This window comes from Lepidochelys kempii, chromosome 14 (genome assembly GCF_965140285.1).
Source record: "Lepidochelys kempii isolate rLepKem1 chromosome 14, rLepKem1.hap1, whole genome shotgun sequence".
In the NCBI taxonomy this organism is placed as follows: domain Eukaryota; kingdom Metazoa; phylum Chordata; order Testudines; family Cheloniidae; genus Lepidochelys; species Lepidochelys kempii.
In genome coordinates this window covers 3,464,863-3,479,904 of record NC_136393.1, presented here as the reverse complement: position 1 = coordinate 3,479,904, position 15,042 = coordinate 3,464,863, and the positions used below count along the sequence as shown (strand labels likewise).

General features: G+C 60.2%; 1 protein-coding gene across 1 annotated transcript in view; it reads left to right on the top strand.

The window, feature by feature from the left end:
* The window catches only part of TTYH2 (tweety family member 2), a 52,920-nt gene that overhangs the window by 190 nt on the left and 37,688 nt on the right, over positions 1-15,042 (top strand). The gene's annotated exons all lie outside the window — the stretch shown is intronic.

Here is a 15,042-nt window from a genome sequence, read left to right as displayed (position 1 = left end):
GTCCGGGTCCGGCCCCCCCCCGCCTCCCTCCGTGCCCCCTCCCCCCAGTGCCCCCGGACCCCCCTCCCGTCCTCTCTCCGTGCCCCTCCCCCTGGTACCCCCGGACCCCCCTCCCGTACTCCCTCCCCGCCCCTCCCCCCGGTGCCCCCGGACCCCCCTCCCCGCCCCTCCCCCCGGTGCCCCCGGACCCCTCTCCCCGCCCCTCCCCCCGGTGCCCCCGGACCCCCCTCCCCGCCTCCCTCCGTGCCCCTCCCCCCGGTGCCCCCGGACCCCCCTCCCCGCCTCCCTCCGTGCCCCCAGCCCCCTCCCCCGGTGCACCCGGACCCTCCTCCTGTCCTCCCTCCGTGCCCCCCACCCCATTCCCCAGTGCACTCGGACCCTCCTCCCCGCCTCTCTCCGTGCCCCCAGCCTCCTCCCCCAGTGCCCCCGGACTCTCCTCCCGTCCTCCCTCCGTGCCCCCAGCCCCCTCCCTCCGTGCCCCCGGACCCTCCTCCCGTCCTCCCTCCGTGCCCCCGGACCCTCCTCCCGTCCTCCCTCCGTGCACCCGTCCCCCTGGACTCTCCTCCCTCTTCCCCCCCCCTTCTCCCGACAACCCCAGTGCACCCAGTCCCCCTCCTCCCTGCTGGCAGCCCCTGTACACCGGGTCTCCCTCCGTCAACCCGTCCCCTCCCCGCCTGGCATCCCCGGTGCACCCAGCTCCCCTCCTCCCTAACAACACTCAGGCTTGGGGCATCCCCCAGGCACGTGAGCCCCAGCTCCGTTCACCACCCCCTCAGCCCTTGTCCCAGTGCACCCCGTCAATCCTCCCACCCTTAGCGCCTCCCCCGGACACCCCTCCCCACCCTGTGCATTGCAAGCCCCAGTGCAGTCCAGTCCCACCTGCCATCTCGGGGCCATTCTTCCTGTGTAACCCCCCCAGCCACAGTGCAACTCTCTGCACACTGCGAACCTGGGGGGCAGCTCCGGGGTCACCCCAGTGCACCCTTGTGTGCTGCCAACTTCCCTGGGGCAGTCCCCCCTCTGCCCCATGCGCCAATTCTCTGGCTCGCTAACGCCGTGCCCAGTGCATTCTGCGTGCGCCCTAGCCTCCGCCTCGCCAGCATCCCCGCGAGCTCGCCAGCTCCTCAGGTGACCAGACAGCAAGTATGAAAAATTGGGAAGCCTCGGTACCACCCATAAGACCCTGAATAGAATGAATGCATCCCAGGCCTTCCCCCAAATCTGTCCTCTGCACTCAGCCTGGTCCTGGCTCTGAACCCTTCCCAACCCAGCTGGGCTTTGCCTGTGGGGCTGTGTGGAGGGGGGGATGGGGAATTGCCTTTGAAAAGTTTCAGTCTGGTTGCAAAATGGATTTGCTGAGAATCAGAGGGAGCTCTGGTTATGGGAGGTGGGACCCACCCCTGCTTCCCATGGGACAGTTTCCAATTCCCATGTAGCTTTTCCCTTCACGCTCCTGCTGCATGTGGATCTTTTGTTTGCTCTTTAAAAAAAAAAAAAAAAGAGCGAGAGGTTGGAGCCAATATTTATCTCTGGGGGGTCCTTCTCGGGGGGAACCTGTAGGGTAGGCAGAGAAAACTTATTTCTAGGCCACTGATGGCATGGCACTCTGTGTGTCTCCCCCACCCCATTCCCTGAGTCCTGCAGATTACGCTGTAGCCTGAAATGGTATTTACAAAGGTAACGGCTCTTTCCTCCTAACCACACTTGCTTGTGTGCAAGTATCGGAGATTGACTCAGTGGTGTTGAAGTTGGTACCCGTTCTGTTTGTTTTTGCTGGGTGTCTAAGCGTGGCCGGCTGCAGGGAGTTGCTCGCTGGGGCTGGCGTTTTAGGGGTTGTGTGCGCATTAAAGGTTTGGCCGAACTTAGTTATTGAGAGAAGAAAATCTGCAAACTGTTTCTTAAAATGCCAAGTTCTTCTCTTTCCAGTGAAACATCCCCTTGCAGGGTTTGCAACCCAAGCCTTGCACCAGTCTGGGAGGAAAAGCAGAAATGGCAACTCTCTAGTCAGTCTCTCTTCTGTGAACGAAGGGGGGGAAGCAAACAAAGGGGCGTTAAATCACTGCTTCTCTTCTGCTCTCCTTGGGCCTCTAAAGCGTTGGATTCCATTCGTGCCACCCAGAAACTAGCGCGCTCTTGTGCTAGCCGGGCTTTTGTCGCACTCCTCTGAACACAGACCACAATAGGGGAAGTGGCCAGTCTTTGTAATGTTAGGTTTTGCCTGGAACAAGTGTTGTGGCCAGTGGGAAGCTGGCCAGGTGTTCTCCTGCCCTTTGGTGTTTTCAGACCGTTTGTAGGTGCAAGGAGTGATCGGGTGGAGTAGCCGTTTACATGCCATCCGCCCTCCGGCCGTGCTCCTAGCCAGGGTTATGAGATGTGCTGTACGAGGGGAACTTGAGTTCGTCATCTTCTGGAGCCCCCTTCACGCAGCTCTCAGGGCAGGTACTGTGCTGTACACCCACTCCCCCCCCCCACTCTTCCAGTGCGGCAAGATGCGTGGAGGGGGGCTTCTTTCCTGTCAGAGCAAAGCAGAGGATGCAGCTGGTGACAGAGGGATACTGGAAAGCGGGGGATGTGGGCAGTGACACATTTCTTCTTCCAGCCATCTGTCCTGCTGCTAACTCTGCCCCTCCGACTCTGCCCCCTTCACATCCTCCCACTGCCAATCCTACCTGTCCCTCCTCTCTGCATCGGTAGCCCTCCTGGGCCCTGCGCAGCCGAGCGGCGTTACAGCCCTGGCCTTGTGAGTCTGCTACAGAGAGAGTCTTGGGTTTTGTGGTTTGTTGACAGGGGACAGCTCAGTCACCGCCAGTAGAAAACCCCAGGTTGAAACCCAGCGGAGCTGACTCCAGTTCTCCCCAGGCCTTCAGACAGTGCCATGCTGTTTATTGGAGGGTTGGCCCTTGGATGAGACATTAAAAGTTACTGCATTGTCATTATCCCCCCTCCTGTGACGCTGTTGTACTCTTTGCTGAGTGACTGCCACCCTCCACCCCAGAGGTGGCTGCATTTCAGGGGTGCCGCCTCGGTATAATTCCCAAAGTACTTTGGGTTGCAAAAAAAAGTGTTTTTAATTTATAAGAGGGTGGGGGAGTGTCACACTCAGAGGCTTCCTGTGTGAAAGGGGTCACCAGGACAAAAGTTTGAGAACTACTGGCCTAGCTCTTGAGTGGCATGGCTGGTGCAGGGAGGGGATGGAGGAACTAATTGAGAACATTGTTTTTTAATTTGTGCCTGAAACTTCCCCTGCAACCCAAGTATCTCCGCTTTGAGCTCGAGCAGCAACTCTCACGCTGGGACCCCTCTGTCCGTTCGGCAGTAGGGGAAAGTCAGGGGGGTCAGTATGTCAGAATGGGTGAGTTAGAGCACGAGAACCAGGATGTGAGCGGTCCACTCCACCAGCCAGGCTGGGCAAACTGCAGAGAGCAAATCCCTCTGTGAGGAAAAGCCACTTGGAGTTCTTCCCCCCCTCCTTTGTTGAATTCGTCTGCTGGGTTGCTCACAATCGCCTGCAAAGGTGGCTCTTTTTGAGCAACCTGAGTCACTTGACATGCCCCTTTAAGCACCGTTGGGGTGTTTGGAGGGCAAGCGCCCGGCCGTTGGTGCTGGGAAGTTCCCCGTGCTCTCCTCGTGCCCACCCTGGCTTGGTTTGTGGCTCTGAGGGCCTGTTTAACAAAAGGTACATGGTACTTTGGAGCCTGACTGGTGCATTGGGGTGGCGGTCCTGCCTCCCAGGAGCGTCTCCACCAGGGAAAAGCAGCGCGGCGTGCGGAAGCTAACGGGGGCTTGTAAGCGGCGAGAGGTCGCTGGCAGCACGGTGGGCGGGGGGGTGCCTGTGACTGGAATCACTTGCTCTGATGGGTGCTGGACAGGCCCCGGGGGGCTGGGTGTGGGGTGCTGCCGATGGAGGGAGGCCCTGGCGGTGCTAGGGTTGCAGAGCTATCACCAGAAGGTGACTGATTGGGATGAGGTGCTGGTCAGCTGGACTGTGGACCCGGGCGATGGCTAGCTCCCCGTCCCGGTGCGTGGGGCTCCGTCCCTGCACGCGGCGTGTCAGCCGGGTCTCCGTCGTGTGGGCCCCGGTTCTCCTTCCTGGGATGCAGGTCTGCTCAGGATGTGCCACCCGGACACGGGACTTGGCAGGTGGCTTCGGGACCTGGCTCTGCAGATCTGGATGGTCAGAGCACAGGGGCTCTGAGAGCCGGTGGGAGCCCAGGGCTGCCCTTAGGAGAGTGTTACAGGGTCTGCGGACGCTGAATGCAGCACTGTGTGCAGGGCGCACCTCAGGGACGCCGAGGTAAGCTCAGGAGAGCCCGGCCCACCAAGCTGGGTAGAGCCAGCCTCAGCATTACCAGCTCCTCTGCCGGAGCAGCCGTGCTGTTCTCCCCCTCACGCTGTGCGCCAGCCCCCTCCCTGCAGCTTAGTTCCTGTCTGAAGGGTCCGGCCTTTGGCAGAGCTTAAAGCAGGGCCTGGTCCACTCAGGAGTAATTGTAGCACCACCACAATGGAGCTCTGTCCCCGCCCCCCCTCCCAGCGCCTGTCTACTGCCTGTGGAGGCCAGTCCCCATGAGTTAGGGGCCTGTCCCGCTGTCCTCTGCTAAAAACACCCCACTCACACCCCTGTTCGGTGCGCTCCTCCCCAGGGGCAGCTGCACTTCCCTGGCACTGCCTGTGTATAGTCTGCAAAGCACTCATGGCTGAAAGACACCCTTCAGACACGTACGGCTATTATTTTTCCTGTTTAATCCTCCCCACCATGAAACCACAGCTCCCCAGGAGAAGCGCTCCTCTTCACCAGCAGACATGCCCCTCATGGCTCCATTTGGCACTCCAGAGCCTTTTCAGAGGGGCTTCTCAGTGGGGTTGAGTTGGCTGCAACGTGATCAGAACTGCAAAGCGCCTCAGCCCTTACTTAGCTCTCAATCCCGTGTGGCTCCCTCCAGGGAGCGCTGTGGACGCTGCCTGTTATCTGCCATCGATAATTGGGGGGGGGGGGCGGTTCTGCTTGGTCTCATGCCATCGGGAGCCGGAGGTGCGCTCGATTCCTGCTGCCTCGATAAGATCGTATCTGCTCACTAATGAGCACAGCTGTGCCAAACCAGGCTGGGCAGGAAGGAAACCTTCAAACAATACAGCCTAGCACAGGAAGCCCTTCGCAGCCCGATTACCTTCCATGTAAAGGTGTCGGGTGGGTTTTCTGCGGCTCGGAGCCCAGCGGCTGCTGCTGAGTGGGTGCACGGTGCTGCTTGCTTTGGGATGGGGATTGATACTCGGGTGCTGGGGATGTAGGTCATGGCTGACATTTTCATAGTACCTCCGGTCCCATAGCTTCCAGGCAGTGTGTGGAAATGCGGCCACCTCTGGGGCAGCGGGACTGGAAAGCCATCCACTTGTCTCGGGCTGACTACGCTGCCGGCGCTGTCCACTCACATCAGGCAGAAGCTGCTGGGGGGACACGACGCCTGCGCTCTCGGGGGGGCTTTCTCAGACGCCCTGAGGGTCTGGTTTCTCTTCTACACAACCTGTTTGAACGCAGGCATAAAGATGGGAGTTTGCCATCTCTGAGCCAGCTCGGGTCTGAGCCTGGCTCTCTGGGAGCCGAGCCTGAGCCATGCAGACTGTCAGGAAAGTAACTGCCCTGAATGGAGACCTGGCTCCGGGGCAGAGACGTGGCAGTACCCAGGGGCAGTACCTGTGGCAGGAGGTAGGCAGGGCACTGCCTGAGAGCCCTCCTGTCCTGCACGGCCAGCACCTTTCCGCCCACACCGTACTGCTTCGCTGCCGTGTTCCTGGGCAGCCCCCCATGGCCAGCGTGCCCCCACAAACCCAGCGCTAGCTCCCCCTTCGTCCCCTCCGAGGGGGCGGGGTGGCCTCGGGTTGCCGTAGAGTGAGAAGTGGGAGTGTAAGATGGCAGAGACCCTGCCGGGCGTCCTGCGGGGACCAGAAAGCACCCAGGGCATATCTGTGCACCCAGCTCTCTGGCAGCCACTGGGTCGATGTGACGATGTGACTCAGCAGGGAGGGGGGAGTGTTGACCTGGGAATGTGCCCTGGGGATGGGAGACCTGAGAGCCTGTCACCTGAGCCAGGAGGGGGAGGGGGAGGTAACACCTCTGCCCAGGAATGTGAACAGAGGCTGCAGCAGGGAACCTGCTGGGTGGGTTTAGTTTCAGTTTGGGGCTGGGTGGAGAAACACAGGGAACCCCAGGGCTGGGGTCTAAGCTCCCTGCTCCCCCAGAAGGACTTGACTGAGGGGTCCTGGTTGTACCCACAAGCTCTGTTTGGGACTGTTCCTGTTGTCCAATAAACCTTCTGTTTTACTGGCTGGCTGAGAGTCTCAGTGGATCCCAGGAAGAGGGGTGCAGGGCCTGGACTCCCCCACACTCCGTGACAACTGGTGGCAGCGGTGGGATGTACTGCACCCCGTGAACGGCGCTTCCTGCAGTAAGTGACTGGGGAGCAGTAAAACGAAGGGGAATTGACGGGGACCAGGCGTGCTGAAGATTCAGAGAGAGACGGTTTCGGGGGGCGGTTAACCCCTGGGAATGTGTGACCAGAGAGAAAGACTTTTGCAGTAACAGGGTCCCCCAGGGGATTGCAGCGAGCGGTCCCAGGGGCGGAGGAGTCTGCAGCTCGACCCTGGCAAAGAGTCGGTGACCTCAAGAAGGACGGGCACACGAGGGGCTTTTCCTGGAAACCGTGGGAAGCTGCCCGGCCTGCGAGTGGCCAGCAGGGAGATGTACGCTAAACGCCTGAAGAGCGACCTGGTGGAGCTGTGCAGGCAGAGGGGGCTGCTCATCGGGAGGTCCACCAAGGAACAGCTGATTGCCCAGCTGAAGGAGAGGGAGATGAAAATGAGGGAGCTGGAGGATCATGAAAAACAACGTCAACATGAGCAGGAGGAGAAGGAGAAACAACGTCAACATGAGCGTCAGGAGAAGGAGAAACAACGTCAACATGAGCAGGAGGAGAAGGAGAGGGAGCGTCAGGAGAAGGAGAGGGAGCGTCAGGAGAAGGAGAGGGAGCGTCAGGAGAAGGAGAAACAAAGACAGCATGAACTGGAGCTGGCCAGGCTGAGGAGCAGTGGGGCCCCGGCTGCGGCTGCGGTGAGTGAGGGGGGACCCAAGACGGCAAGGAACTTTGATAAGTGCTTCCTGGCCCAGCGGAAGGAGGGGGAGGACATGGATAGCTTCCTGACGGCCTTTGAGAATGCCTGTGAGCTGCACAGGGTTGACCCTGCAGACAGGCTCCAGTTTCTCACCCCCTTACTGGACCCCAAAGCCGTGGAGGTGTACAGCCGAATGACAGGGCCGGAGGCAGGGGACTATGAACTGTTCAAGCAGGCCCTGCTCCGTGAGTTTGGGCTGACCCCCGAGATGTACCGGAGAAGGTTCCGGAGTCAGCGTAAAACGCCTGAGGTCACCTACCTACAACTGGCCAACCGGATGCAGGGGTATGCCCGCAAGTGGACAGCTGGGGCCCGAGCTAAAGAGGACCTGCTGGACCTAATCGTACTGGAGCAGCTGTATGAACAGTGCCCTTCCGACCTGAGGCTGTGGTTGGTGGACAAAAAGCTCGAGAACCCCCAGCACGCAGGGCAGCTGGCCGACGAGTTTGTGAACAGTCGGTCAGGGGGTAGCCGGGAGGAGCCCCAAAAGAACAAGCCCCCCCCGATGCAGAGAGAGAGTCACCAGGGGGCCTCCCAGCGGGGAAATAGGGAGAACCCCCTCCCAAGGGGAACGCCTGGCGTCGGGCCCCTCCGACCTGCTCGAGGGGACCAACGTGACCTGAGCTGCTATCACTGTGGCCAGAGAGGCCACGTACGGTCCCAGTGCCCCGGGCTCAGGGACAGACTGAGCAGACCCAACCTACCCAGGGTTAACTGGGTAGGGACCCAGCTGGACGAGGGGCAGACGACCCAGGAAAGGGGGGCTGCCAGTTTACCACCTGCTCAGGAGGGAAGAGTACCCCAGGCCAGCTCCACCAGAGGGCTGGAGGCTCTGGACTCAGGGTGCTCAGTTTACAGGGTGGGCGCGGGGCTGTCCCTCCGGAGAGAGTGCCTTGTTCCCCTGGAGGTGGATGGGAGGAAGGTCAATGGATACTGGGATACGGGCGCGGAGGTGACGCTGGCCCGGCCCGAGGTGGTGGCCCCAGATCGGGTGGTGCCCAACACCTATCTGACCCTGACAGGGGTGGGCGGGACCCCATTTAAGGTGCCCGTGGCAAGGGTACACCTGAAATGGGGGGCCAAGGAGGGCCCCAAGGATGTGGGGGTACACCACCATTTGCCCACTGAAGTTTTGATGGGGGGAGACCTAGAGGACTGGCCAAGCAAGCCCCAGGCCGCCCTGGTTGTGACGCGTAGCCAGAGCCGGCGAGGGGCACTGCGCCCTGACCTCGGGGAGGGTATCACACCGGAGGCGCAGGACCCTACCCTGGTGGGGAGGGAGGGCCGAGGGGCACGGCTTAGAGAGGCGGAGGCCTCAGACCTGGCCAGCGAGAGGGAACCGGGCCCCGTCCCTGCCCCAGCTGCTGAGTTCCAGGCCGAGTTGAGGAAAGACCCCTCCTTGCGGAAGCTCAGGGACCTGGCCGACCTCAGGGTGGTACGGACCATGAGGAGAGGCTGCCAGGAGAGGTTCCTGTGGGAGAAGGGGTTCCTGTACCGAGAATGGGCTCCCACAAGGGAAGTAGAGTCCTGTGGGATCAGGAGGCAGCTGGTGGTCCCCCAGAAGTATCGCCGCAGGCTCCTGTACCTGGCCCATGACATCCCCCTCGCAGGGCACCAGGGAATCCGGCGCACCCGGCAGAGGTTGCTACAGAACTTTTACTGGCCCGGGGTCTTTACCACGGTCCGGCAGTATTGCCGATCCTGTGACCCCTGTCAGAGGGTGGGGAAGGCCCGGGACAAGGGGAAAGCGGCTTTGAGACCTTTGCCCATCATAGAGGAGCCTTTCCAGAAGGTGGCCATGGACATCGTGGGGCCTCTCAGCAAGACGACCCGGTCGGGGAAGAAATACATTCTGGTGGTGGTAGATTTTGCCACCCGCTACCCCGAGGCAGTGCCCTTAGCTTCCATTGAAGCAGACACCGTGGCCGATGCGCTCCTGACCATTTTCAGCCGAGTGGGGTTCCCCAAGGAAGTCTTGACAGACCAAGGCTCCAACTTCATGTCGGCCCTGCTCCGGTGCTTGTGGGAGAAATGTGGGGTCCGGCACGACTGGGCCTCAGCTTATCACCCCCAGTCCAATGGGCTGGTGGAGAGGTTTAACGGGACGCTAAAGATGATGCTGAGAACCTTTATGAATCAGCACCCGCAGGATTGGGACAAGTACTTACCTCACCTGCTGTTCGCATACAGGGAGGTGCCCCAGGAGTCTACCGGATTTTCGCCTTTCGAACTGTTATATGGCAGGAGGGTGAGGGGCCCCCTGGACCTGATGAGAGACGAGTGGGAGGGGAAGGCCACTCCCGATGGAGAGTCAGTGGTGGAGTATGTCCTGATCTTCCGAGAGAGACTGGCTGAACTCATGGGCCTGGCCAGGGAGAATCTGGCCAGAGCCCAGAGGAAGCAGAAGGTCTGGTATGACCGCACGGCACGGGCCCGTGCCTACGCCACCGGGGATCAGGTGATGGTTCTCATCCCAGTGAGAAAGAACAAACTACAGGCCGCCTGGGAGGGCCCTTTCAAGGTCGTCAAGCAGCTCAATGAGGTAAACTATGTGGTGGAGCTGTCAAACCGGGCGCACCACCGCCGGGTGTACCATGTGAATATGATGAAGCCATATTATGCCAGGGGGAATGTGGTGTTGGCCGTGTGTGGACAGTGGGAAGAGCAGGGAGATGACCCTTTAGTAGATCTATTCCCTGGGACCAGAGCTGGTTTCCCCCTGGAAACAATTCCCCTCTCGGATCAGCTAACCCCTGCCCAGCAAGCTGAGGTCAGGGAGGTGCTGCATCCGTACCGACAGCTGTTTTCCAACCAGCCTGGACGCACTAATCTGACTGTCCACCGGGTGCAGACAGGGTCACACCCGCCGATAAGATGCTCCCCCTTCCGAGTCACAGGGAAAACTGCTCAGGACCTGGAAAGAGAGGTCCGGGACATGCTGGCTTTGGGGGTGATCCAGCCATCTGCCAGCCCTTGGGCCTCGCCGGTGGTGCTGGTCCCCAAAAAGGACGGGTCGGTCCGGTTCTGTGTGGACTATCGGAAGCTCAATGCCATCACTGTATCTGATGCCTACCCCATGCCCAGGCCTGATGAGCTCCTAGACAAGCTGGGAGGAGCTCGGTACCTCACCACCATGGACCTTACAAAGGGCTACTGGCAAGTGCCGCTGGATGCAGATGCCCGACTGAAATCGGCCTTTATCACCCCTCTGGGGCTCTATGAGTTCCTGACCCTGCCTTTCGGCCTCAAGGGAGCGCCGGCCACCTTCCAGCGCCTAGTGGACCAGCTCCTGAGGGGGATGGAGAGTTTTGCCGTGGCGTATATTGATGACATCTGTGTCTTTAGCCAGACCTGGGAGGACCACGTGTCCCAGGTTAGACAAGTGCTGGACCGACTCCAGGGGGCTGGGCTGACTGTAAAAGCGGAGAAGTGCAAGGTGGGGATGGCGGAAGTATCTTACCTGGGCCATCGGGTGGGGAGCGGCCGCCTAAAGCCGGAACCAGACAAGGTGGAGGTGATCAGAGACTGGCCCGCTCCCCACACCAAAAAGCAGGTCCAAGCCTTTATTGGGATGGCAGGATACTACCGAAGATTTGTGCCCCACTTTAGCGCCATCGCCACCCCCATCACAGAGCTATGCAAGAAGGGGAAGCCAGACAAGGTGGTCTGGACCGAGCAGTGCCAGGAGGCTTTCCGGGCGCTGAAGGAGGCTCTGGTCAGTGGCCCAGTTCTGGCAAACCCAGACTTTGACAAGCCCTTTGTGGTGTTCACCGACGCCTCAGACACGGGACTGGGGGCGGTGTTAATGCAGGAGGATGAAAAGGGGGAGAGACACCCCATCGTGTACCTGAGCAAGAAGTTGCTACCCCGGGAGCAACACTACGCGGCCATCGAGAAGGAGTGCCTGGCCATGGTGTGGGCCCTCAAGAAACTAGAGCCGTATCTCTTCGGGCGACACTTCACTGTCTACACCGACCACTCTCCCCTGACCTGGCTGCACCAGATGAAAGGAGCCAACGCCAAGCTCCTGAGATGGAGCCTGCTCCTGCAGGATTACGACATGGACGTGGTCCACGTGAAGGGAAGTGCCAACCTGATAGCGGATGCGCTGTCCCGGAGAGGGGGCCCCGAACTTCCCCAGGTCACTGGTCAGCGTGACCCCGCTCAGTTCAGTCTCGAAGGGGGGAGAGATGTGACGATGTGACTCAGCAGGGAGGGGGGAGTGTTGACCTGGGAATGTGCCCTGGGGATGGGAGACCTGAGAGCCTGTCACCTGAGCCAGGAGGGGGAGGGGGAGGTAACACCTCTGCCCAGGAATGTGAACAGAGGCTGCAGCAGGGAACCTGCTGGGTGGGTTTAGTTTCAGTTTGGGGCTGGGTGGAGAAACACAGGGAACCCCAGGGCTGGGGTCTAAGCTCCCTGCTCCCCCAGAAGGACTTGACTGAGGGGTCCTGGTTGTACCCACAAGCTCTGTTTGGGACTGTTCCTGTTGTCCAATAAACCTTCTGTTTTACTGGCTGGCTGAGAGTCTCAGTGGATCCCAGGAAGAGGGGTGCAGGGCCTGGACTCCCCCACACTCCGTGACAGTCGGTCCACAGGAACTGGGAGATGTGTACAGGGGCCGGGGGCAGACCAGTCCTGTGGTGCCCAGGCTTGGCAGCGTGGCCTGGGAGAATGTGCACTGGAAGGGGAAGTGTCAGGCCGGGCTTGTCACGGAGTGTGGGGGAGTCCAGGCCCTGCACCCCTCTTCCTGGGATCCACTGAGACTCTCAGCCAGCCAGTAAAACAGAAGGTTTATTGGACAACAGGAACACAGTCCAAAACAGAGCTTGTGGGTACAACCAGGACCACTCAGTCACGTCCTTCTGGGGGAGCAGGGAGCTTAGACCCCAGCCCTGGGGTTCCCTGTGTTCCTCCACCCAGCCCCAAACTGAACTAAACCCACCCAGCAGGTTCCCTGCTGCAGCCTCTGTTCACATTCCCGGGCAGAGGTGTTACCTCCCCCTCCCCCTCCTGGCTCAGGTGACAGGCTCTCAGGTCTCCCATCCCCAGGGCACATTCCCAGGTCAACACTCCCCCCTCCCTGCTGAGTCACATCGTCACATCTCTCCCCCCTTCGAGACTGAACTGAGCGGGGTCACGCTGACCAGTGACCTGGGGAAGTTCAGGGCCCCCTCTCCGGGACAGCGCATCCGCTATCAGGTTGGCCCTTCCCTTCACGTGAACCACGTCCATGTCGTAATCCTGCAGGAGCAGGCTCCATCTCAGGAGCTTGGCGTTGGCTCCTTTCATCTGGTGCAGCCAGGTCAGGGGAGAGTGGTCGGTGTAGACGGTAAAGTGTCGCCCGAAGAGATAGGGCTCTAGTTTCTTGAGGGCCCACACCATGGCCAGGCACTCCTTCTCGATGGCCGCGTAGTGTTGCTCCCGGGGCAGCAACTTCTTGCTCAGGTACACGATGGGGTGTCTCTCCCCCTTTTCATCCTCCTGCATTAACACCGCCCCCAGTCCCGTGTCTGAGGCGTCGGTGAACACCACAAAGGGCTTGTCAAAGTCTGGGTTTGCCAGAACTGGGCCACTGACCAGAGCCTCCTTCAGCGCCCGGAAAGCCTCCTGGCACTGCTCGGTCCAGACCACCTTGTCTGGCTTCCCCTTCTTGCATAGCTCCGTGATGGGGGTGGCGATGGCGCTAAAGTGGGGCACAAATCTTCGATAGTATCCTGCCATCCCAATAAAGGCTTGGACCTGCTTTTTGGTGTGGGGAGCGGGCCAGTCTCTGATCACCTCCACCTTGGCTGGTTCCGGCTTTAGGCGGCCGCTCCCCACCCGATGGCCCAGGTAAGATACTTCCGCCATCCCCACCTTGCACTTCTCCGCTTTTACAGTCAGCCCAGCCCCCTGGAGTCGGTCCAGCACTTGTCTAACCTGGGACACGTGGTCCTCCCAGGTCTGGCTAAAGACACAGATGTCATCAATATACGCCACGGCAAAACTCTCCATCCCCCTCAGGAGCTGGTCCACTAGGCGCTGGAAGGTGGCCGGCGCTCCCTTGAGGCCGAAAGGCAGGGTCAGGAACTCATAGAGCCCCAGAGGGGTGATAAAGGCCGATTTCAGTCGGGCATCTGCATCCAGCGGCACTTGCCAGTAGCCCTTTGTAAGGTCCATGGTGGTGAGGTACCGAGCTCCTCCCAGCTTGTCTAGGAGCTCGTCCGGCCTGGGCATGGGGTAGGCATCAGATACAGTGATGGCATTGAGCTTCCGATAGTCCACACAGAATCGGACCGACCCGTCCTTTTTGGGGACCAGCACCACCGGTGAGGCCCAAGGGCTGGCCGACGGCTGGATCACCCCCAAAGCCAGCATGTCCCGGACCTCTCTTTCCAGGTCCTGAGCAGTTTTCCCTGTGACTCGGAAGGGGGAGCATCTTATCGGCGGGTGTGACCCTGTCTGCACCCGGTGGACAGTCAGATTAGTGCGTCCAGGCTGGTTGGAAAACAGCTGTCGGTACGGATGCAGCACCTCCCTGACCTCAGCTTGTTGGGCAGGGGTTAGCTGATCCGAGAGGGGAATTGTTTCCAGGGGGACCCCAGCTCTGGTCCCAGGGAATAGATCTACTAAAGGGTCATCTCCCTGCTCTTCCCACTGTCCACACACGGCCAACACCACATTCCCCCTGGCATAATATGGCTTCATCATATTCACATGGTACACCCGGCGGTGGCGCGCCCGGTTCGACAGCTCCACCACATAGTTTACCTCATTGAGCTGCTTGACGACCTTGAAAGGGCCCTCCCAGGCGGCCTGTAGTTTGTTCTTTCTCACTGGGATGAGAACCATCACCTGATCCCTGGTGGCGTGCGGTCATACCAGACCTTCTGCTTCCTCTGGGCTCTGGCCAGATTCTCCCTGGCCAGGCCCATGAGTTCCGCCAGTCTCTCTCGGAAGATCAGGACATACTCCACCACTGACTCTCCATCGGGAGTGGCCTTCCCCTCCCACTCGTCTCTCATCAGGTCCAGGGGGCCCCTCACCCTCCTGCCATATAACAGTTCGAAAGGCGAAAATCCGGTAGACTCCTGGGGCACCTCCCTGTACGCGAACAGCAGGTGAGGTAAGTACTTGTCCCAATCCTGCGGGTGCTGGTTCATAAAGGTTTTCAGCATCATCTTTAGCGTCCCATTGAACCTCTCCACCAGCCCATTGGACTGGGGGTGATAAGCTGAGGCCCAGTCGTGCCGGACCCCACATTTCTCCCACAAGCACCGGAGCAGGGCCGACATGAAGTTGGAGCCTTGGTCTGTCAAGACTTCCTTGGGGAACCCCACTCGGCTGAAAATGGTCAGGAGCGCATCGGCCACGGTGTCTGCTTCAATGGAAGCTAAGGGCACTGCCTCGGGGTAGCGGGTGGCAAAATCTACCACCACCAGAATGTATTTCTTCCCCGACCGGGTCGTCCTGCTGAGAGGCCCCACGATGTCCATGGCCACCTTCTGGAAAGGCTCCTCTATGATGGGCAAAGGTCTCAAAGCCGCTTTCCCCTTGTCCCGGGCCTTCCCCACCCTCTGACAGGCATCACAGGATCGGCAATACTGCCGGACCGTGGTAAAGACCCCGGGCCAGTAAAAGTTCTGTAGCAACCTCTGCCGGGTGCGCCGGATTCCCTGGTGCCCTGCGAGGGGGATGTCATGGGCCAGGTACAGGAGCCTGCGGCGATACTTCTGGGGGACCACCAGCTGCCTCCTGATCCCACAGGACTCTACTTCCCTTGTGGGAGCCCATTCTCGGTACAGGAACCCCTTCTCCCACAGGAACCTCTCCTGGCAGCCTCTCCTCATGGTCCGTACCACACCAAGGTCGGCCAGGTCCCTGAGCTTCCGCAAG